The 21,929-nt window shown below is 53.6% G+C and overlaps 1 protein-coding gene across 1 annotated transcript in view; it reads left to right on the forward strand.

Annotated features, from left to right (window-relative positions):
* Positions 1-569, forward strand: part of HEMK1 (HemK methyltransferase 1, mitochondrial release factors N(5)-glutamine) — a 30,896-nt gene extending 30,327 nt beyond the window's left edge. The window contains exon 12 of the mRNA XM_077277040.1: positions 68-569. The gene's annotated coding sequence lies outside the window, so the exon portion shown is untranslated. The remainder of the gene's footprint in view (positions 1-67) is intronic.
* Positions 570-21,929: the final 21,360 nt, after the last annotated feature.

Below are 21,929 nucleotides of genomic sequence, written 5' to 3' on the forward strand. Positions count from 1 at the left end.
CTGCTGGAGGAAGGGGCTTCTGCTGGCACCGGAAGGGTTAATCATATTTTATTTCTCGTATTTCCAGGGAATTGGTTTGATTCCAGACATTCCTCATCTGCAGCCATTACGTGGTCACACAGGCACGTCAGGATATATTTAGCCGGACAAGCAGCGGAAGTGGCCTCATGTCTCATTCCGAGAGCCGCGGGTGGTGGGCGCCTCGGACCCGCACACCAGGTGAAGCCCCAGGGCCTGGTGCCCCCCGCCGCACTGCCAGGAGACGGACCACCGTAGACCATGTCGTCACGTTTTACAGAAGGACGATACTTGGCGCCTGTGGCCCCCACCCGTTTATTGGTTTCTCCACTCTAGATCATCCCGACGTATTGGATCCCTTGGCGATTATCTGATCACAGTGATCTGTAGGGGAAACCTTCCCCGGGGGCTACATTTACCTGCAGCGCCACCACAGGAGAAATGAAATATTGCACCAAGTCCATTCTACGGAATAAGACGGGTCCTCTAATTAGAGAGACCCCCAATGTACCCCAAGAGATGAGGATCCTAAACAGAGGACGCCCCCCCCCCCCCCCGCAGAAAAAAGGCAATCGCATGATTATTATTATACCAATAGTCCACACATTTCCAGTGTTTCTAACATTACAGACGTTTCCTTGTCATTACTTGTCAGTGTCCTCCTTGGTATTGCTGCTGATCCGGATAGAATCAGTCTCCTTTCCCCTCTGGCAGCTGACCGTATATATTCTGTTACTATCCATATAAATGGGGTCTTCCCAGCTCCACCGCCATATACTGCAGAGTCTGCTCCTCTCCTGACAGGCAGAAAGATGTATCTATTGGCCACCCAGTATGGCCAGTAGATCAGTATGGGGAAATCTGAGAGTTACTGAGCGTGTGTGTCCTCCAGCACTCGGCGGATGTGACTGAGCATGAGTCTCCTCCAGTACCAGGCACATTAGGTGGAGGGGACTGAGCCTGTGTGTCCTCCAGCACTCTGCTTACTAGATGGAGGGGTCAGAGAGCATGTGTCCTCCAGCACTCAGATCACTAGGTGGAGGGGACTGAGCATGTGTGTCCTCCAGCACTCGGCACGTTAGGTGGAGGGGACTGAGTGTGTGTGTGCCCTCTAAGCACTCGGCTCATTTTATGGAGGTGACTGAGCTTGTGTGTCCTCCAAGCACTCGGCTCATTAGGTGGAGGGAGCTGAGCGTGTGTGTCCTCCAGAACTTGGCTCATTAGGTGGAGGGGACTGAGCGTGTGTGTCCTCCAGCACGCGGCTCATTAGGTGGAGGGGATTGAGCATGTGTGTCCTCCAGCACTTGGCTCATTAGGTGGAAGGAACTGAACCTGTGTCCTTTAGTGCTTGGCTCATTAGGTGGAAGCGACTGAGCATGTGTGTCCTTCAGCACTTGTCTCATTAGGTGGAATGAACTGAGTGTGTGTGTCTTTCAGCACTCGGCTTAATAGGTGGAAAGGACGGAGCGTGTGTGTCCTCCAGTACTTGGCTCATTAGGTGGAAGGAACTGAGTATGTGTGTCCTTCAGCACTTGGCTCATTAGGTGTAAGGGTCTGAGCGTGTGTGTCCTCCAGCACTTGGCTCATTAGGTGGAGGGGACTGAGCGTGTGTGTCCTTCAGCACTCGGCTCATTAGGTGGAGGGGACTGAGCGTGTGTGTCCTTCAGCACTCGGCTCATTAGGTGGAGGGGACTGTGCGTGTGTGTCCTTCAGCACTCGGCTCATTAGGTGGAGGGAACTGAGCGTTTGTGTCCTTCAGCACTCGGCTCATTAGGTGGAGGGGGCTGAGCGTGTGTGTCCTTCAGCACTCATCTTACTAGGTGGAAGGGACAGAGTGTGTGTCCTTCAGCACTCAGCTCATTAGGTGGAGGGGACTGAGCGTGTGTGTCCTTCAGCACTCAGCGTACTAGGTGGAGGGGACTGAGCGTGTGTGTCCTTCAGCACTCAGCGTACTAGGTGGAGGGTACTGAGCGTGTGTGTCCTTCAGCACTCAGCTCATTAGGTGGCGGTGACAGAGCGTTTGTGTCCTTCAGCACTCAGCTTACTAGGTCGAAGGGACTGAGCGTGTGTGTCCTTTAGCACTCGGCTCATTAGGTGGAAGGTACTGAGCGTGTGTGTCCTTTAGCACTCGGCTCATTAGGTGGAGGGGACTGAGCGTGTGTGTCCTTTAGCACTCGGCTCATTAGGTGGAGGGTACTGAGCGTGTGTGTCCTTTAGCACTTGGCTCATTAGGTGGAGGGGACTGAACGTGTGTGTCCTTTAGCACTCGGCTCATTAGGTGGAGGGGACTGAGCGTGTGTGTCCTTCAGCACTCGGCTCATTAGGTGGAGGGGACTGAGCGTGTGTGTCCTTCAGCACTCGGCTCAGTAGGTGGAGGGGACTGAGCGTGTGTGTCCTTCAGCACTCGGCTCAGTAGGTGGAGGGGACTGAGCGTGTGTCCTTCAGCACTCAGCGTACTAGGTGGAGGGGACTGAGCGTGTGTGTCCTTGAGCACTCAGCGTACTAGGTGGAGGGGACTGAGCGTATGTGTCCTTCAGCACTCAGCGTACTAGGTGGAGGGGACTGAGCGTGTGTGTCCTTCAGCACTCAGCGTACTAGGTGGAGGGGACTGAGCGTGTGTGTCCTTCAGCACTCAGCGTACTAGGTGGAGGGGACTGAGCGTGTGTGTCCTTCAGCACTCAGCGTACTAGGTGGAGGGGACTGAGCGTGTGTGTCCTTGAGCACTCAGCGTACTAGGTGGAGGGGACTGAGCGTGTGTGTCCTTCAGCACTCGGCTCATTAGGTGGAGGGGACTGAGCGTGTGTGTCCTTCAGCACTCAGCGTACTAGGTGGAGGGGACTGAGCGTGTGTGTCCTTCAGCACTCAGCGTACTAGGTGGAGGGGACTGAGCGTGTGTGTCCTTCAGCACTCAGCGTACTAGGTGGAGGGGACTGAGCGTGTGTGTCCTTCAGCACTCGGCTCATTAGGTGGAGGGGACTGAGCGTGTGTGTCCTTCAGCACTCAGCGTACTAGGTGGAGGGGACTGAGCGTGTGTGTCCTTCAGCACTCAGCGTACTAGGTGGAGGGGACTGAGCGTGTGTGTCCTTCAGCACTCAGCGTACTAGGTGGAGGTGCACATTGCTGTACATTGTGAACATTGGGGCCCGGTGTTGGGTAAGGAATTTTCAGAACTCTGCTTTGAATGCAGCTAAATGCTGAATATATGATCGATCAGTGAGTCTGAGATCTGACGAGCCGTGCAGCCATGAGCGGATGTCCTGGGTCGCTCCTCTCTTGGATGCAGCTGGTTTTGCTGTTAGTCAGTGGCTGCTGCAGATGACGTTATATCTGTATGGGATCCTAAAAAATCCGGAGTGCCGTCCCTCACCCGTGCTATGGCCAGTGACCGATTGTCACATTTACTCCCTACGACCTGAGGCCTCGCAGCCAGTGTGTGAGTGTCACATGACTCGTGTCCTTTTTATAGAGTCAGGTGGGTGGAGCTTATCCTGGGTTGGCCATTTAGTGGCTGCAGTTGTAGAGCCCTGGGGACAAGTTTCCATTAATCACCTGCAGGTGGGAGATATGGTGACGTCACTGGTGACCTGGGTCATGACTGAACCTGCAGGTGCCGGGAGCAGACAGTTGGTGCATCGTCATCGCAGCCGGAGATGAGGACTTGTCATGGCTCACCTGCGGAGGTGGATTTACAAAGCTGCAGGTCTGGATGAGAAGCTTGGACCGAAGGCGATGGTGCCGCACAGAACAGCAGAGCTGGATGGCACCTTGTGCAAGAAATAGCAGAGCTGAATGTGCAGATGGCACCGTGGAGGTGGAACAGCGAAACTGAGTATGTTGTACGGCCCCTTACTTGTGTATATGGGACCGCACCGTGGAACAGCAGAGCCGAGTATGTGGTGCAGCAAAGCCAGGTGTGACTAGTGGCAGCACAGAGACATGGTAGTGGCGAAGATGCCGAAATACCTGAATACTCAGGCGGTGATGCCGCATGAATCAGCCTAAGAAAAGGCCTAGAGATGTGACGGCGGTGGTGCGCGCCGGGTGACTGTGGTGCGCGCCGGGTTACTGTTGTGGCCTGAAGTGCTCGAGAATGGACAGACAGAGGCAGAGTAATGGCCAACGTCTCTGCCTGCAGTCAGCCATCCGTAGTCTGAAAGCCTGTGCCCCACCTGAGACCTCGTCACTCACTGCCCGGCCGGGGAACTTTGTCGCTGGACATTTTTGCCCAAGTTTTGTCGCTGACATTGGTCTATACACACTGGAGGGGCGGCCATCAGGTCCTCCACATCTGCCAGCAGTGCAGCCTCATGGGGCCTTCATTGCCCTGTTATAAGAGCGGAGCAGCACTGGCTATAGGGAGAAATCTGCCCTAGGTGCCCCCAATAATAATAATCTTTCTATAGCGCCAACATATTCCGCAGCGCTTTACAATTCAGCAGTTCATATACAGCAGCCAGAGCAAAGTTACCGATAATGCAATAATGCAAATATAATGACGCCCCTGCCCCTAAGAGCGTACAATCTACAGTGAGGTGACACAGTACAGGGGCTTACTTACAATGATGGTCCGGCCATCTTTAGGACGTGGGGGTAGATAAAGTCTGCATGAGCTGCTCCCCAGCCAGTATGTGTGGTTATGATCAGAGAAATAGAGAATGGACTTTATATGAAAGGACTCTGATTAGGGAACGTGATTGGCCGTTCTAAACAGATGTGTATCTAGGGAGCGCCTAAGTGTATAACGTGGTTAGGCCTGATTTCTTGGGGTAGAGCATTCTAGAGTATTGGCGCAACTCGGGAGAAGTCTTGGAGCCGGGAGTGGGAGGTATGGAATAGTGCAGAGGTTAGTCGAACGTCACTTGCGGAGAGTAGGTAGGCTGATAAACAGAAATGAGGGAGGAGATGTAGGGTGCCGCACTGAGGAGAGGACAGGTAGGGTGATAGAAATGAGGGAGGAGATGTAGGGGGGCCGCACTGTGGAGAGGACAGGTAGGGTGATAGACAGAAATGATGGAGAGATGTAGGGGGGCCGCACTGTGGAGAGGACAGGTAGGGTGATAGACAGAAATGATGGAGAGATGTAGGGGGGCCGCACTGTGGAGAGGACAGGTAGGGTGATAGACAGAAATGAGGGAGGAGATGTAGGGGGGCCGCACTGTGGAGAGGACAGGTAGGGTGATAGACAGAAATGAGGGAGGAGATGTAGGGGGGCCGCACTGTGGAGAGGACAGGTAGAGTGATAGACAGAAATGAGGGAGGAGATGTAGGGGGGCGCACTGTGGAGAGGACAGGTAGGGTGATAGACAGAAATGAGGGAGGAGATGTAGGAGGGCCGCACTGTGGAGAGGACAGGTAGGGTGATAGAAATGATGGAGAGATGTAGGGGGGCCGCACTGTGGAGAGGACAGGTAGGGTGATAGACAGAAATGAGGGAGGAGATGTAGGGTGCCGCACTGAGGAGAGGACAGGTAGGGTGATAGACAGAAATGAGGGAGGAGATGTAGGGGGGCCGCACTGAGGAGAGGACAGGTAGGGTGATAGAAATGAGGGAGGAGATGTAGGGGGGCCGCACTGTGGAGAGGACAGGTAGGGTGATAGACAGAAATGATGGAAAGATGTAGGGGGGCCGCACTGTGGAGAGGACAGGTAGGGTGATAGACAGAAATGATGGAGAGATGTAGAGGGGCCGCACTGTGGAGAGGACAGGTAGGGTGATAGACAGAAATGAGGGAGGAGATGTAGGGGGGCCGCACTGTGGAGAGGACGGGTAGGGTGATAGACAGAAATGAGGGAGGAGATGTAGGGGGGCCGCACTGTGGAGAGGACAGGTAGGCTGATAAACAAAAATGAGGAAGGAGATGTAGGGGGGCCGCACTGTGGAGAGGACAGGTAGGGTGATAGACAGAAATGAGGGAGGAGATGTAGGGGGGCCGCACTGTGGAGAGGACAGGTAGGGTGATAGACAGAAATGAGGGAGGAGATGTAGGGGGGCCGCACTGTGGAGAGGACAGGTAGGGTGATAGAAATGAGGGAGGAGATGTAGGGGGGCCGCGCTGTGGAGAGGACAGGTAGGGTGATAGAAATGAGGGAGGAGATGTAGGGGGGCCGCGCTTTGGAGAGGACAGGTAGGCTGATAAACAAAAATGAGGAAGGAGATGTAGGGGGGCCGCACTGTGGAGAGGACAGGTAGGGTCAGACAGAAATGAGGGAGGAGATGTAGGGGGGCCGCACTGTGGAGAGGACAGGTAGGGTCAGACAGAAATGAGGGAGGAGATGTAGGGGGGCCGCACTGTGGAAGGACAGGTAGGGTCAGACAGAAATGAGGGAGGAGATGTAGGGGGGCCGCACTGTGGAGAGGACAGGTAGGGTGATAGAAATGAGGGAGGAGATGTAGGGGGGCCGCACTGTGGAGAGGACAGGTAGGGTGATGGAAATGAGGGAGGAGATGTAGGGGGGCCACGCTGTGGAGAGGACAGGTAGGCTGATAAACAAAAATGAGGAAGGAGATGTAGGGGGGCCGCACTGTGGAGAGGACAGGTAGGGTCAGACAGAAATGAGGGAGGAGATGTAGGGGGGCCGCACTGTGGAGAGGACAGGTAGGGTCAGACAGAAATGAGGGAGGAGATGTAGGGGGGCCGCACTGTGGAAGGACAGGTAGGGTCAGACAGAAATGAGGGAGGAGATGTAGGGGGGCCGCACTGTGGAGAGGACAGGTAGGGTCAGACAGAAATGAGGGAGGAGATGTAGGGGGACCGCACTGTGGAAAGGACAGGTAGGCTGATAAACAAAAATGAGGAAGGAGATGTAGGGGGGCCGCACTGTGGAGAGGACAGGTAGGGTCAGACAGAAATGAGGGAGGAGATGTAGGGGGGCCGCACTGTGGAGAGGACAGGTAGGGTCAGACAGAAATGAGGGAGGAGATGTAGGGGGGCCGCACTGTGGAAGGACAGGTAGGGTCAGACAGAAATGAGGGAGGAGATGTAGGGGGACCGCACTGTGGAGAGGACAGGTAGGGTCAGACAGAAATGAGGGAGGAGATGTAGGGGGGCCGCACTGTGGAAAGGACAGGTAGGCTGATAAACAAAAATGAGGAAGGAGATGTAGGGGGGCCGCACTGTGGAGAGGACAGGTAGGGTGATAGACAGAAATGATGGAGAGATGTAGGGGGGCCGCACTGTGGAGAGGACAGGTAGGGTGATAGACAGAAATGAGGGAGGAGATGTAGGGGGGCCGCACTGTGGAGAGGACAGGTAGGGTGATAGACAGAAATGAGGGAGGAGATGTAGGGGGGCCGCACTGTGGAGAGGACAGGTAGGGTGATAGACAGAAATGATGGAGAGATGTAGGGGGGCCGCACTGTGGAGAGGACAGGTAGGGTGATAGACAGAAATGAGGGAGGAGATGTAGGGGGGCCGCACTGTGGAGAGGACGGGTAGAGTGATAGACAGAAATGAGGGAGGAGATGTAGGGGGGCCGCACTGTGGAGAGGACAGGTAGAGTGATAGACAGAAATGAGGGAGGAGATGTAGGGGGGCCGCACTGTGGAGAGGATGGGTAGGGTGATAGACAGAAATGATGGAGAGATATAGGGGGGCCGCGCTGTGGAGAGGACAGGTAGGGTGATAGACAGAAATGAGGGAGGAGATGTAGGGGGCCGCACTGTGGAGAGGACAGGTAGGGTGATAGACAGAAATGAGGGAGGAGATGTAGGGGGCCGCACTGTGGAGAGGACAGGTAGGGTGATAGACAGAAATGATGGAGAGATGTAGGGGGGCCGCACTGTGGAGAGGACGGGTAGAGTGATAGACAGAAATGAGGGAGGAGATGTAGGGGGGCCGCACTGTGGAGAGGACAGGTAGGGTGATAGACAGAAATGATGGAGAGATGTAGGGGGGCCGCACTGTGGAGAGGACGGGTAGAGTGATAGACAGAAATGAGGGAGGAGATGTAGGGGGGCCGCACTGTGGAGAGGACAGGTAGAGTGATAGACAGAAATGAGGGAGGAGATGTAGGGGGGCCGCACTGTGGAGAGGACAGGTAGGGTGATAGACAGAAATGATGGAGAGATGTAGGGGGGCCGCACTGTGGAGAGGACGGGTAGGGTGATAGTAATGAGGGAGGAGATGTAGGGGGCCGCACTGTGGAGAGGACGGGTAGAGTGATAGACAGAAATGATGGAGAGATGTAGGGGGGCCGCACTGTGGAGAGGACGGGTAGGGTGATAGACAGAAATGAGGGAGGAGATGTAGGGGGGCTGCACTGTGGAGAGGACAGGTAGGGTGATAGACAGAAATGAGGGAGGAGATGTAGGGGGGCCGCACTGAGGAGAGGACAGGTAGGGTGATAGACAGAAATGAGGGAGGAGATGTAGGGGGGCCGCACTGAGGAGAGGACAGGTAGGGTGATAGACAGAAATGAGGGAGGAGATGTAGGGGGGCCGCACTGTGGAGAGGACAGGTAGGGTGATAGAAATGATGGAGAGATGTAGGGGGCCGCACTGTGGAGAGGACAGGTAGGTGATAGAAATGATGGAGAGATGTAGGGGGCCGCAATGTGGAGAGGACAGGTAGAGTGATAGACAGAAATGAGGGAGGAGATGTAGGGGGGCCGCACTGTGGAGAGGACAGGTAGGGTGATAGACAGAAATGAGGGAGGAGATGTAGGGGGGGCCGCACTGTGGAGAGGACAGGTAGGGTGATAGACAGAAATGATGGAGAGATGTAGGGGGGCCGCACTGTGGAGAGGACAGGTAGGGTGATAGACAGAAATGAGGGAGGAGATGTAGGGGGGCCGCACTGAGGAGAGGACAGGTAGAGTGATAGACAGAAATGAGGGAGGAGATGTAGGGGGGCCGCACTGTGGAGAGGACAGGTAGGGTGATAGACAGAAATGAGGGAGGAGATGTAGGGGGCCGCACTGAGGAGAGGACAGGTAGGGTGATAGACAGAAATGAGGGAGGAGATGTAGGGGGGCCGCACTGAGGAGAGGACAGGTAGGGTGATAGACGGAAATGAGGGAGGAGATGTAGGGGGGCCGCACTGAGGAGAGGACAGGTAGGGTGTTAGACAGAAATGAGGGAGGAGATGTAGGGGGGCCGCACTGTGGAGAGGACGGGTAGAGTGATAGACAGAAATGAGGGAGGAGATGTAGGGGGGCCGCACTGTGGAGAGGACTGGTAGGGTGATAGAAATGATGGAGAGATGTAGGGGGGCTGCACTGTGGAGAGGACAGGTAGAGTGATAGACAGAAATGAGGGAGGAGATGTAGGGGGGCCGCACTGTGGAGAGGACAGGTAGGGTGATAGACAGAAATGAGGGAGGAGATGTAGGGGGGCCGCACTGTGGAGAGGACGGGTAGAGTGATAGACAGAAATGAGGGAGGAGATGTAGGGGGGCCGCACTGTGGAGAGGACAGGTAGAGTGATAGACAGAAATGAGGGAGGAGATGTAGGGGGGCCGCACTGTGGAGAGGACAGGTAGGGTGATAGACAGAAATGAGGGAGGAGATGTAGGGGGGCCGCACTGTGGAGAGGACAGGTAGGGTGATAGACAGAAATGAGGGAGGAGATGTGGGGGGCCGCACTGAGGAGAGGACAGGTAGGGTGATAGACAGAAATGAGGGAGGAGATGTAGGGGGGCCGCACTGTGGAGAGGACAGGTAGAGTGATAGACAGAAATGAGGGAGGAGATGTAGGGGGGCCGCACTGTGGAGAGGACAGGTAGAGTGATAGACAGAAATGATGGAGAGATGTAGGGGGGCCGCACTGTGGAGAGGACAGGTAGGGTGATAGACAGAAATGAGGGAGGAGATGTGGGGGGCCGCACTGAGGAGAGGACAGGTAGGGTGATAGACAGAAATGAGGGAGGAGATGTAGGGGGGCCGCACTGTGGAGAGGACAGGTAGGGTGATAGACAGAAATGATGGAGAGATGTAGGGGGGCCGCACTGTGGAGAGGACAGGTAGGGTGATAGACAGAAATGAGGGAGGAGATGTGGGGGGCCGCACTGAGGAGAGGACAGGTAGGGTGATAGACAGAAATGAGGGAGAGATGTAGGGGGGCCGCACTGTGGAGAGGACAGGTAGGGTGATAGACAGAAATGATGGAGAGATGTAGGGGGGCCGCACTGTGGAGAGGACGGGTAGGGTGATAGACAGAAATAATGGAGAGATGTAGGGGGGCCGCACTGTCGAGAGGACGGGTAGGGTGATAGTAATGAGGGAGGAGATGTAGGGGGCCGCACTGTGGAGAGGACGGGTAGAGTGATAGACAGAAATGAGGGAGGAGATGTAGGGGGGCCGCACTGTGGAGAGGACGGGTAGAGTGATAGACAGAAATGAGGGAGAGATGTAGGGGGGCCGCACTGTGGAGAGGACAGGTAGGGTGATAGACAGAAATGATGGAGAGATGTAGGGGGGCCGCACTGTGGAGAAGACAGGTAGGGTGATAGACAGAAATGAGGGAGGAGATGTAGGGGGGCCGCACTGTGGAGAGGACAGGTAGGGTGATAGACAGAAATGAGGGAGGAGATGTAGGGGGGCCGCACTGTGGAGAGGACAGGTAGGGTGATAGACAGAAATGAGGGAGGAGATGTAGGGGGGCCGCACTGAGGAGAGGACAGGTAGGGTGATAGACAGAAATGAGGGAGGAGATGTAGGGGGGCCGCACTGTGGAGAGGACAGGTAGGGTGATAGACAGAAATGAGGGAGGAGATGTAGGGGGCCGCACTGTGGAGAGGACAGGTAGGGTGATAGACAGAAATGAGGGAGGAGATGTAGGGGGGCCGCACTGTGGAGAGGACGGGTAGAGTGATAGACAGAAATGAGGGAGGAGATGTAGGGGGGCCGCACTGTGGAGAGGACAGGTAGAGTGATAGACAGAAATGAGGGAGGAGATGTAGGGGGGCCGCACTGTGGAGAGGACAGGTAGAGTGATAGACAGAAATGAGGGAGGAGATGTAGGGGGGCCGCACTGTGGAGAGGACAGGTAGAGTGATAGACAGAAATGAGGGAGGAGATGTAGGGGGGCCGCACTGTGGAGAGGACGGGTAGAGTGATAGACAGAAATGAGGGAGGAGATGTAGGGGGGCCGCACTGTGGAGAGGACAGGTAGGGTGATAGACAGAAATGAGGGAGGAGATGTAGGGGGGCCGCACTGTGGAGAGGACAGGTAGGGTGATAGACAGAAATGAGGGAGGAGATGTAGGGGGGCCGCACTGTGGAGAGGACAGGTAGGGTGATAGACAGAAATGAGGGAGGAGATGTAGGGGGGCCGCACTGTGGAGAGGACAGGTAGGGTGATAGACATAAATGAGGGAGGAGATGTAGGGGGCCGCACTGTGGAGTGGACGGGTAGGGTGATAGAAATGATGGAGAGATGTAGGGGGGCCGCACTGTGGAGAGTACAGGTAGGGTGATAAACAGAAATGAGGGAGGAGATGTAGGGGGGCCGCACTGTGGAGAAGACTGGTAGGGTGATAGACAGAAATGAGGGAGGAGATGTAGGGGGGCCGCACTGTGAAGAGGACTGGTAGGGTGATAGAAATGATGGAGAGATGTAGGGGGGCCGCACTGTGGAGAGGACAGGTAGGGTGATAGACAGAAATGATGGAGAGATGTAGGGGGGCCGCACTGTTGAGAGGACGGGTAGGGTGATAGACAGAAATGAGGGAGGAGATGTAGGGGGGCCGCACTGTGGAGAGGACGGGTAGGGTGATAGACAGAAATGAGGGAGAGATGTAGGGGGGCCGCACTGTGGAGAGGACGGGTAGGGTGATAGAAATGAGGGAGGAGATGTAGGGGGGCCGCACTGTGGAGAGGACAGGTAGGGTGATAGACAGAAATGAGGGAGGAGATGTAGGGGGGCCGCACTGTGGAGAGGACAGGTAGGGTGATAGACAGAAATGAGGGAGGAGATGTAGGGGGGCCGCACTGTGGAGAGGACGGGTAGGGTGATAGAAATGAGGGAGGAGATGTAGGGGGGCCGCACTGAGGAGAGGACAGGTAGGGTGATAGACGGAAATGAGGGAGGAGATGTAGGGGGGCCGCACTGTGGAGAGGACAGGTAGGGTGATAGACAGAAATGAGGGAGGAGATGTAGGGGGGCCGCACTGTGGAGAGGACAGGTAGGGTGATAGACAGAAATGAGGGAGGAGATGTAGGGGGGCCGCACTGTGGAGAGGACTGGTAGGGTGATAGACAGAAATGAGGGAGATGTAGGGGGGCCGCACTGTGGAGAGGACAGGTAGGGTGATAGACAGAAATGATGGAGAGATGTAGGGGGCCGCATTGTGGAGAGGATGGGTAGGTTGATAGACAGAAATGAGGGAGGAGATGTAGGGGGGCCGCACTGAGGAGAGGACAGGTAGAGTGATAGACAGAAATGAGGGAGGAGATGTAGGGGGGCCGCACTGTGGAGAGGACAGGTAGGGTGATAGACAGAAATGATGGAGAGATGTAGGGGGGCCGCACTGTGGAGAGGACAGGTAGAGTGATAGACAGAAATGAGGGAGGAGATGTAGGGGGGCCGCACTGTGGAGAGGACAGGTAGGGTGATAGACAGAAATGATGGAGAGATGTAGGGGGGCCGCACTGTGGAGAGGACAGGTAGGGTGATAGACAGAAATGAGGGAGGAGATGTAGGGGGGCCGCACTGTGGAGAGGACGGGTAGAGTGATAGACAGAAATGAGGGAGGAGATGTAGGGGGGCTGCACTGTGGAGAGGACAGGTAGGGTGATAGACAGAAATGAGGGAGGAGATGTAGGGGGGCCGCACTGTGGAGAGGACAGGTAGGGTGATAGACATAAATGAGGGAGGAGATGTAGGGGGCCGCACTGTGGAGAGGACGGGTAGGGTGATAGAAATGATGGAGAGATGTAGGGGGGCCGCACTGTGGAGAGGACGGGTAGGGTGATAAACAGAAATGAGGGAGGAGATGTAGGGGGGCCGCACTGTGGAGAGGACTGGTAGGGTGATAGAAATGATGGAGAGATGTAGGGGGGCCGCACTGTGGAGAGGACAGGTAGGGTGATAGACAGAAATGAGGGAGGAGATGTAGGGGGGCCGCACTGTGGAGAGGACGGGTAGGGTGATAGACAGAAATGAGGGAGAGATGTAGGGGGGCCGCACTGTGGAGAGGACGGGTAGGGTGATAGAAATGAGGGAGGAGATGTAGGGGGGCCGCACTGTGGAGAGGACAGGTAGGGTGATAGACAGAAATGAGGGAGAGATGTAGGTGGGCCGCACTGTGGAGAGGACAGGTAGGGTGATAGACAGAAATGAGGGAGGAGATGTAGGGGGCCGCACTGTGGAGAGGACGGGTAGGGTGATAGAAATGATGGAGAGATGTAGGGGGGCCGCACTGTGGAGAGGACGGGTAGGGTGATAAACAGAAATGAGGGAGGAGATGTAGGGGGGCCGCACTGTGGAGAGGACTGGTAGGGTGATAGAAATGATGGAGAGATGTAGGGGGGCCGCACTGTGGAGAGGACAGGTAGAGTGATAGACAGAAATGATGGAGAGATGTAGGGGGGCCGCACTGTGGAGAGGACAGGTAGGGTGATAGACAGAAATGAGGGAGGAGATGTAGGGGGGCCGCACTGGAGAGGACAGGTAGGGTGATAGACAGAAATGAGGGAGGAGATGTAGGGGGGCCGCACTGAGGAGAGGACAGGTAGGGTGATAGACAGAAATGAGGGAGGAGATGTAGGGGGGCCGCACTGTGGAGAGGACAGGTAGGGTGATAGACAGAAATGAGGGAGAGATGTAGGGGGGCCGCACTGTGGAGAGGACAGGTAGGGTGATAGAAATGATGGAGAGATGTAGGGGGGCCGCACTGAGGAGAGGACGGGTAGGGTGATAGAAATGATGGGGAGATGTAGGGGGGCCGCACTGTGGAGAGGACAGGTAGGGTGATAGACAGAAATGAGGGAGGAGATGTAGGGGGGCCGCACTGTGGAGAGGACAGGTAGGGTGATAGACAGAAATGAGGGAGGAGATGTAGGGGGGCCGCACTGTGGAGAGGACAGGTAGGGTGATAGACAGAAATGAGGGAGGAGATGTAGAGGGGCCGCACTGTGAAGAGGACTGGTAGGGTGATAGAAATGATGGAGAGATGTAGGGGGGCCGCACTGTGAAGAGGACTGGTAGGGTGATAGAAATGATGGAGAGATGTAGGGGGGCCGCACTGTGGAGAGGACAGGTAGGGTGATAGACAGAAATGAGGGAGGAGATGTAGAGGGGCCGCACTGTGGAGAGGACGGGTAGGGTGATAGAAATGAGGGAGAGATGTAGGGGGGCCGCACTGTGGAGAGGACGGGTAGGGTGATAGAAATGAGGGAGGAGATGTAGGGGGGCCGCACTGTGGAGAGGACAGGTAGGGTGATAGACAGAAATGAGGGAGGAGATGTATGGGGGCCGCACTGTGGAGAGGACAGGTAGGGTGATAGACAGAAATGAGGGAGGAGATGTAGGGGGGCCGCACTGTGGAGAGGACGGGTAGGGTGATAAACAGAAATGAGGGAGGAGATGTAGGGGGGCCGCACTGTGGAGAGGACTGGTAGGGTGATAGAAATGATGGAGAGATGTAGGGGGGCCGCACTGTGGAGAGGACAGGTAGAGTGATAGACAGAAATGATGGAGAGATGTAGGGGGGCCGCACTGTGGAGAGGACAGGTAGGGTGATAGACAGAAATGAGGGAGGAGATGTAGGGGGGCCGCACTGGAGAGGACAGGTAGGGTGATAGACAGAAATGAGGGAGGAGATGTAGGGGGGCCGCACTGAGGAGAGGACAGGTAGGGTGATAGACAGAAATGAGGTAGGAGATGTAGGGGGGCCGCACTGAGGAGAGGACAGGTAGGGTGATAGACAGAAATGAGGGAGGAGATGTAGGGGGGCCGCACTGTGGAGAGGACAGGTAGGGTGATAGACAGAAATGAGGGAGAGATGTAGGGGGGCCGCACTGTGGAGAGGACAGGTAGGGTGATAGAAATGATGGAGAGATGTAGGGGGGCCGCACTGAGGAGAGGACGGGTAGGGTGATAGAAATGATGGAGAGATGTAGGGGGGCCGCACTGTGGAGAGGACAGGTAGGGTGATAGACAGAAATGAGGGAGGAGATGTAGAGGGGCCGCACTGTGAAGAGGACTGGTAGGGTGATAGAAATGATGGAGAGATGTAGGGGGGCCGCACTGTGAAGAGGACTGGTAGGGTGATAGAAATGATGGAGAGATGTAGGGGGGCCGCACTGTGGAGAGGACAGGTAGGGTGATAGACAGAAATGAGGGAGGAGATGTAGAGGGGCCGCACTGTGGAGAGGACGGGTAGGGTGATAGAAATGAGGGAGAGATGTAGGGGGGCCGCACTGTGGAGAGGACGGGTAGGGTGATAGAAATGAGGGAGGAGATGTAGGGGGGCCGCACTGTGGAGAGGACAGGTAGGGTGATAGACAGAAATGAGGGAGGAGATGTAGGGGGGCCGCACTGTGGAGAGGACAGGTAGGGTGATAGACAGAAATGAGGGAGGAGATGTATGGGGGCCGCACTGTGGAGAGGACAGGTAGGGTGATAGACAGAAATGAGGGAGGAGATGTAGGAGGGCCGCACTGTGGAGAGGACGGGTAGGGACGGGTAGGGTGATAGACAGAAATGATGGAGAGATGTAGGGGGGCCGCACTGTGGAGAGGACAGGTGGGGTGATAGACAGAAATGAGGGAGGAGATGTAGGGGGGCCGCGCTGTGGAGAGGACAGGTAGGGTGATAGAAATGAGGGAGGAGATGTAGGGGGGCCGCACTGTGGAGAGGACTGGAAAGGCGATAGACAGAAATGAGGGAGGAGATGTAGGGGGGCCGCACTGTGGAGAGGACAGGTAGGGTGATAGACAGAAATGAGGGAGGAGATGTAGGGGGGCCGCACTGCGGAGAGGACAGATAGGGTGATAGAAATGAGGGAGCGGATGTAGGGGGGCCGCACTGCGGAGAGCTTTGTGGATCCTATAATTTATGGGCAGCTGGTGCAATGACTGGCACAGAGCTGATGCCTCCGAGTACCGATTAGCCAGATGGACGACCCTGGCTGCTGCAATAAGGATGGACTGGAGAGGGGAAAGTCGAGTAGCGGGAAGGCCAATTAATAGAGCGTTACAGTAGTCCAGGCGGGAGTGGATCAGGGCGACAGTGAGGGTTTTGTTTACATGGTGAGAAAAGGGCGGATACTAGAGATGTTCTTTATTGTGCTTTAATTATTGTATTGTTAACGTTGTTATTTATGACGGTTGTGATTGAAACTATAAAGCGCTGCGGAATATGTTGGCGCTATATAAATTATTATTATTCTTTAGGTGTAAGCGGCACGAGCGGGCAAGAGATTGTATATGGGAGGTGAAGGAGAGATCGGAGTCAGACATAACACCAGACAGCGTGCCTGCTGCCGGGGTGTTATTATGGTGCCACCCACGGAGAGGGAAACGTCAGATTTAGGGAGGTTTGTAGAAGGCGGGAGCAGAAGAAGTTCAGTTTTGGAGAGGTTGAGTTTCAGATAGAGAGCGGACATGATGTTGGAGACTGCAGACAGTCAGTGGTGTTCTGTAGTACAGCAGGGTAAGGTCAGGGGATGACGTGTATAGTTGTGTGTCATCGGCGTAAAGATGGTACTGAAAGCCAAATCTGCTGATGGTCTGTCCAATTGGGGCCGTGTAGAGGGAGAAGAGAAGGGGCCAAGGACTGAGCCCTGAGGTACCCCGACAGTGAGAGGAAGAGGAGATGAAGTGGAGCCAGAGAACAGAACACTGAAGGAGCGGTCAGAAAGATAGGAGGAGAACCAGGAGAGAGCAGTGTCCTTAATACCCAGTGACTGGAGCCTAGAGAGTAGGAGACGGTGGTCAACAGTGTCGAAAGGTCGAGAAGAATTTCCCTTCTTGTGGCTCCTAGACAGCCCTGCATACAGAGGTGGGAGCTCGCAGGTATCTGAGCCTCCTGTCCGCAGATCTCGGTGTCTCCTACGTGACGACTTCTATTCCTATAGATATGGCACATTGTGACGGCACCGCACAATGATAACGCCGCAGCGACGCCATTTGTCATTATTACCTGCCGCAGAAACTGAAGTTCTGGTTCCGCAAAGTAAATGTGATAGAGATTGTATCATGAGTCATTTACTGATATAATGCTAATAATGTTAGGCCTGCAGGAAAGCATCCAGTGGGGTCCTGGCTCAGATTAAGTCTGTATTGTGCGGGCTGTTGGTGGCAGCCGGTGTTCTGCAGCCCATCTCTGGAAGCCTGTATTCTGCGTGCTTATAGCACTCTGTATACAATGTTACAATTTCGGAATGCAGGCTGCCATGAGCACCGCCGTATCCCGCAGCACGGTGGCATGTGTCTGCTCTGTGATTATGCTCCCTGGAGTAATAGAGCCGCACTGATCACATTAGGGGGTCTCTGGTGATGCCATCCTCTAATGTAATCAACAGCTGCAGGGTCTCCTGACAGCCCGGGGGCTTCTTCACCAGGCCGTTCTCCTGGACGCTCAGTAATGTCAGACACGTTGCTGCCTCACGTAGATCTCCATCTGCTGCATCTATCAGACGTCTCTGCTTACACGTCCTGCGCTGCCCTCCATGCCCACCAAAGTACCCAGGCACCAGGACACTGCGGAGTCATCCCGAGGAGGGCCAGGCTGTTAGGATCTCATTACTGCTCTGAAGATACCTGGAATTCATAGATTCTGTGAGAGGGGTCGATGAAGAAGCCCGGGGCCAACAGTGAAGATGTAAAGAGAGGTCCCCTCTGTACCCTGAGATCTGCAGGACTGTAGCCCCGAGGATCCAACATTTCAGGATCAGCAGGTGTGAGCAGATCCCTGGAGATCCACCATGATGAAGCAGTAGGTGCCCACGGATCTCTGAAGATCCACCACAACAGAAGCAGCATAGAAGGTGGAAGCGGATCGCTGGAAATCCACCATGACAGGAGCAGCAGCTTTTAGCGGAGCCTGGAGAGCCACCATGACAGGAGCAGCAGGTCTGAGCAAAGCTCCGAGGGTCCACCAAGACAGGAGCAACAGGTCCAAGCAAAGCACTGAGGGTGCACCAAGAAAGGAGCAGCAGGTATAAGGGGAGTCCTGAGGATCCACCATGACAGGAACAGCAGATATGAGCGGATTCTGGAGATCCACAATGACAGGAACAGCAGGTGCAAGCAGAGCTCTGAACGTGAACCATGACAGGAGCAGCAGGTATGAGCAGAGCCCAAAGCATACACCATGACAAGAGCAGCAGGTACAAGCATACCCCATTACAGGAGCAGTAGGTACAAGCATACCCCATTACAGGAGCAGCAGGTACGATCAAAGCCCAAAGCATACACCATGACAGGAGCAGCAGGTACAAGCAGAGCCCAAAGCATACACCATGACAGGAGCAGCAGGCACGAGCAGAGCTCTGAGCACCAACCATGACAGGAGCAGCAAATCCAAGCAAAGCACTGAGGGTTCACCATGACAGGAATAGCAGATGCGAGCGGAGCCCAGAGCATACACCATGATGGGAGCAGCAGGTAGCGTGGGAGGTGTAGTCATATCCTGTGCACTGCTAAAAAAAAAATAAAGGGGACACTAAATCCCACATCCTAGATATCACTGGATGAAATACTCCAGTTGCCAATCTTTATTAATTACATTACAAAATGCATTAAGAACAATAAATCATAAAAATGATCAATGTAAATCACAACTAATATCCCACGGAGGTCTGAATGTGGAATAATACTCAAAATCAAAGTGGAAAATCAAATCACAGGCTGATCAAACTTCAGTGGAAATGACTCAGGACAAGGAGATGATGCTCAGTAGTGTAAATGCTCTCTCCCCTAGAGGGACTGTACAGTAGCATGACGTGTCTACAACCCACAGATGTTGCTCAGGTAGTGCAGCTGATCCAGGATGGCACATCAATGTGAACTGTGGTAAGAAGAGTAGCAGTGTCTGTTAGCACAGTGTCCAGAACATGGAGCAGATACCAGGGGACATGGAGGGGGCCCCAGGAGGGCAACAACCCAGCAGCAGGACCGCTACCCCCCCCCCCCAGCAAGTAGGAGCAGTGCCAGAGCCCTGCAAAATGACCTCCTGCAGGCCACTAACATCCATGTCTGCTCAAACTGTCAGAAACCGACTCCATGAGGATGGTCTGAGTGCCCGACGTCCACAGATGGGGGTTGTGCTCAAAGCCCAGCACCGTGTAGGACGCTTGGCATTTGACCCATAACACCAGGATTGGCAAATTCGCCACTGGCGCCCTGTGCTCTTCACAGATGAAAGCAGGTTCACACTGAGCACATGTGACAGACATGGCAGAGTCTGGAGACGCCGTGGAGAGTGATCTGCTGCCTGCAACATCCTTCAGCATGACCGGTTTGGCAGTGGGTCAGTAATGGTGTGGGGTGGCATTTCTTTGGAGGTCCGCACAGCCCTCCATGTGCTCGCCAGAGGTAGCCTGACTGCCATTAGGTACCGAGATGAGATCCTCAGACCCCTTGTGAGACCATATGCTGGTGCGGTGGCCCTGGGTTCCTCCTAATGCAGGACAATGCCAGACCTCATGTGGCTGGAGTGTGTCAGCAGTTCCTGCAAGATGAAGGCATTGAAGCTATGGACTGGCCGCCCGTTCCCCAGACCTGAATCCGATTGAACACGTCTGGGACATCATGTCTCGCTCCATCCACTAATATCAAGTTGCACCACAGACTGTCCAGGAGTTGGCGGATGCTTTAGTCCAGGTCTGGGAGGAGATCCCTCAGGAGACCATCCGCCGCCTCATCAGGAGCATGCCCAGGCGTTGTAGGGAGGTCATACAGGCACATGGAGGCCACACACACTACTGAGCATCATTTCCTTGTCTTGAGGCATTTCCACTGAAGTTGGATCAGCCTGTAACTTCATTTTCCACTTTGATTTTGAGCATCATTCCAACTCCAGACCTCCGTGGGATATTAGTATTAGTATTAGTTGTGATTTACGTTTATAATTTTTATGTTTTATGGTTCTGATCACATTCCACTATGTAATGAATAAAGATTTACAACTGGAATATTTCATCCAGTGATATCTAGGATGTGGGATTGTAGTGTTCCCTTTAGTTTTTTGAGCAGTATATTATTTTCCTCTGTGATGATGTCGTCCGTTGTGACGTCATCACTTTTAGATGTCCGTATTCTGTGCAGCCTCCTAACTATTATCTCCGTGTAACAAGTAACTTTGAATCCTTTACTTTCCTTCATGACTTACTCTCTGTGCACCCCGGAGCTGCGGTCTTGTCCTTTGTCCCTCGGTGCGGCGCTCTCTTCCCCCTTCTTCTCCCCTCTGTGGCGCTTGGTAATGTAGCACCGGGTGTCATATAGGAGAGGACGTGATGCTTTGTATGGCGCCACCACTGCTGGCTGCTAGTGTGTATCTTGTGGGCACCAGATTTATAAAACATAAAGAAACCAAAAATGTTTATCAGCCGCACACGGTCCAACCAGACGCGGATTTTCAAGCTGGCAGTGCGTGCATCATATTTATAGATATTTCACCGAGAGGTATCACAGAAGGACATCTCTATGTGGGTTAAGCAGGGGATCCTGAGAAAAACACCAGAAAACCTTGAAGATTCCTTGTGAAGTCAGATTATTAAGGAGAATCTGGAGTTAGGCTGGAGCGCCCTCTGGTGACTGATGGGAGAAGTGAGGAAAAAAATCTCTGATCATTATTATTTCTTATCTTGTCTGTTTTCCAAAAATATGTAAAAAAAAAAATAAAAAAAATCTGTAATCGATAAGGAAAACAAGATTGTATCCATAACATTTATGATATCGCAACAGTGTTCCTGTTCACTGACAGAGAAACCTTACGGCCAGAGTTGATACAATGTGTGATGTTTAGTGCAGGTTCTGCAGGGGCGGAGCTTGGCACCTGGACACAAAGTCATGCTCCGCCCCCGCGGATCCAGCGCTTGGTACATCATCATGTATCAGTGTGGCTGCTGTAAATTAATTTTCATCGCAGCTAGAGAAGGTGAGGCGGCAGTATGAGTGAGGGTGAGTGTGTACTGTATTAGCACAGTCCATCATTTTATACTTTGTCTTTTTTGGGTATTTTCCTTTTATCTGATGACGTTACATTTCCTGTGATTGTAGAACATTAATTTTGCCGCATTTACAATTGTATCCGTTGTAGATGTGATGTATATCGCTTGGACTTGTGACTTCTACATTGTAACAAATTACACAAATTTACAGTTTCTGAAGAAACCGAATCTTCCCCTTGTTAAAGGCAAAGAGATCCCAGAGATGTAAAAACCCCAAACTCTAAGTGGCCGATTCATCGTCGTCCCTTTCTTGTTTTTTTCCTGGAGTAAGAATGCTTCTATAGTTTATTTGCAGTTAGTTTGTGACTTTGCTGCTTTTTTACCATTACTTCTGTTTGGTTTTTCCCCTCGTGTTTATGGATATTCTGAAGGATTTTACATATTCATCATTGGAGGCTTTTAGAAATGTTAGTAATTGTTTGCGCTGTTTTACTCTTCTACCCTGGAGGAGTCTGAGGGCTCATTTTTTTGTTGAAGTTGAAGACTTATTAAATGTAACATTTATTTACAGCGGCATGTAAAAGTTTGTGCACCCCTGGCCAATACTACTGTTATGTGAACATTTAAGCAGGTTGAAGATTAAATGATCTGTAGAAGGGCTGAAGTTACAGAGGACACATTTTCTTTGTATTTTATGCAAAGAAAAAAAAAAAAATTAGTCATCTTTTACGTTTTAAAAATTGCAAAAAGTAAAATGGGCTGATGCAAAAGTTTGTGCACCCTGCATGGCTGGTACCTTACTACCATGTAAGTATCACCGTTTGTAAACACTTTGCTGTCATTTTGATGAGTTTG

This window comes from Ranitomeya variabilis, chromosome 8, assembly GCF_051348905.1.
Source record: "Ranitomeya variabilis isolate aRanVar5 chromosome 8, aRanVar5.hap1, whole genome shotgun sequence".
NCBI classification, from domain to species: Eukaryota; Metazoa; Chordata; class Amphibia; order Anura; family Dendrobatidae; genus Ranitomeya; species Ranitomeya variabilis.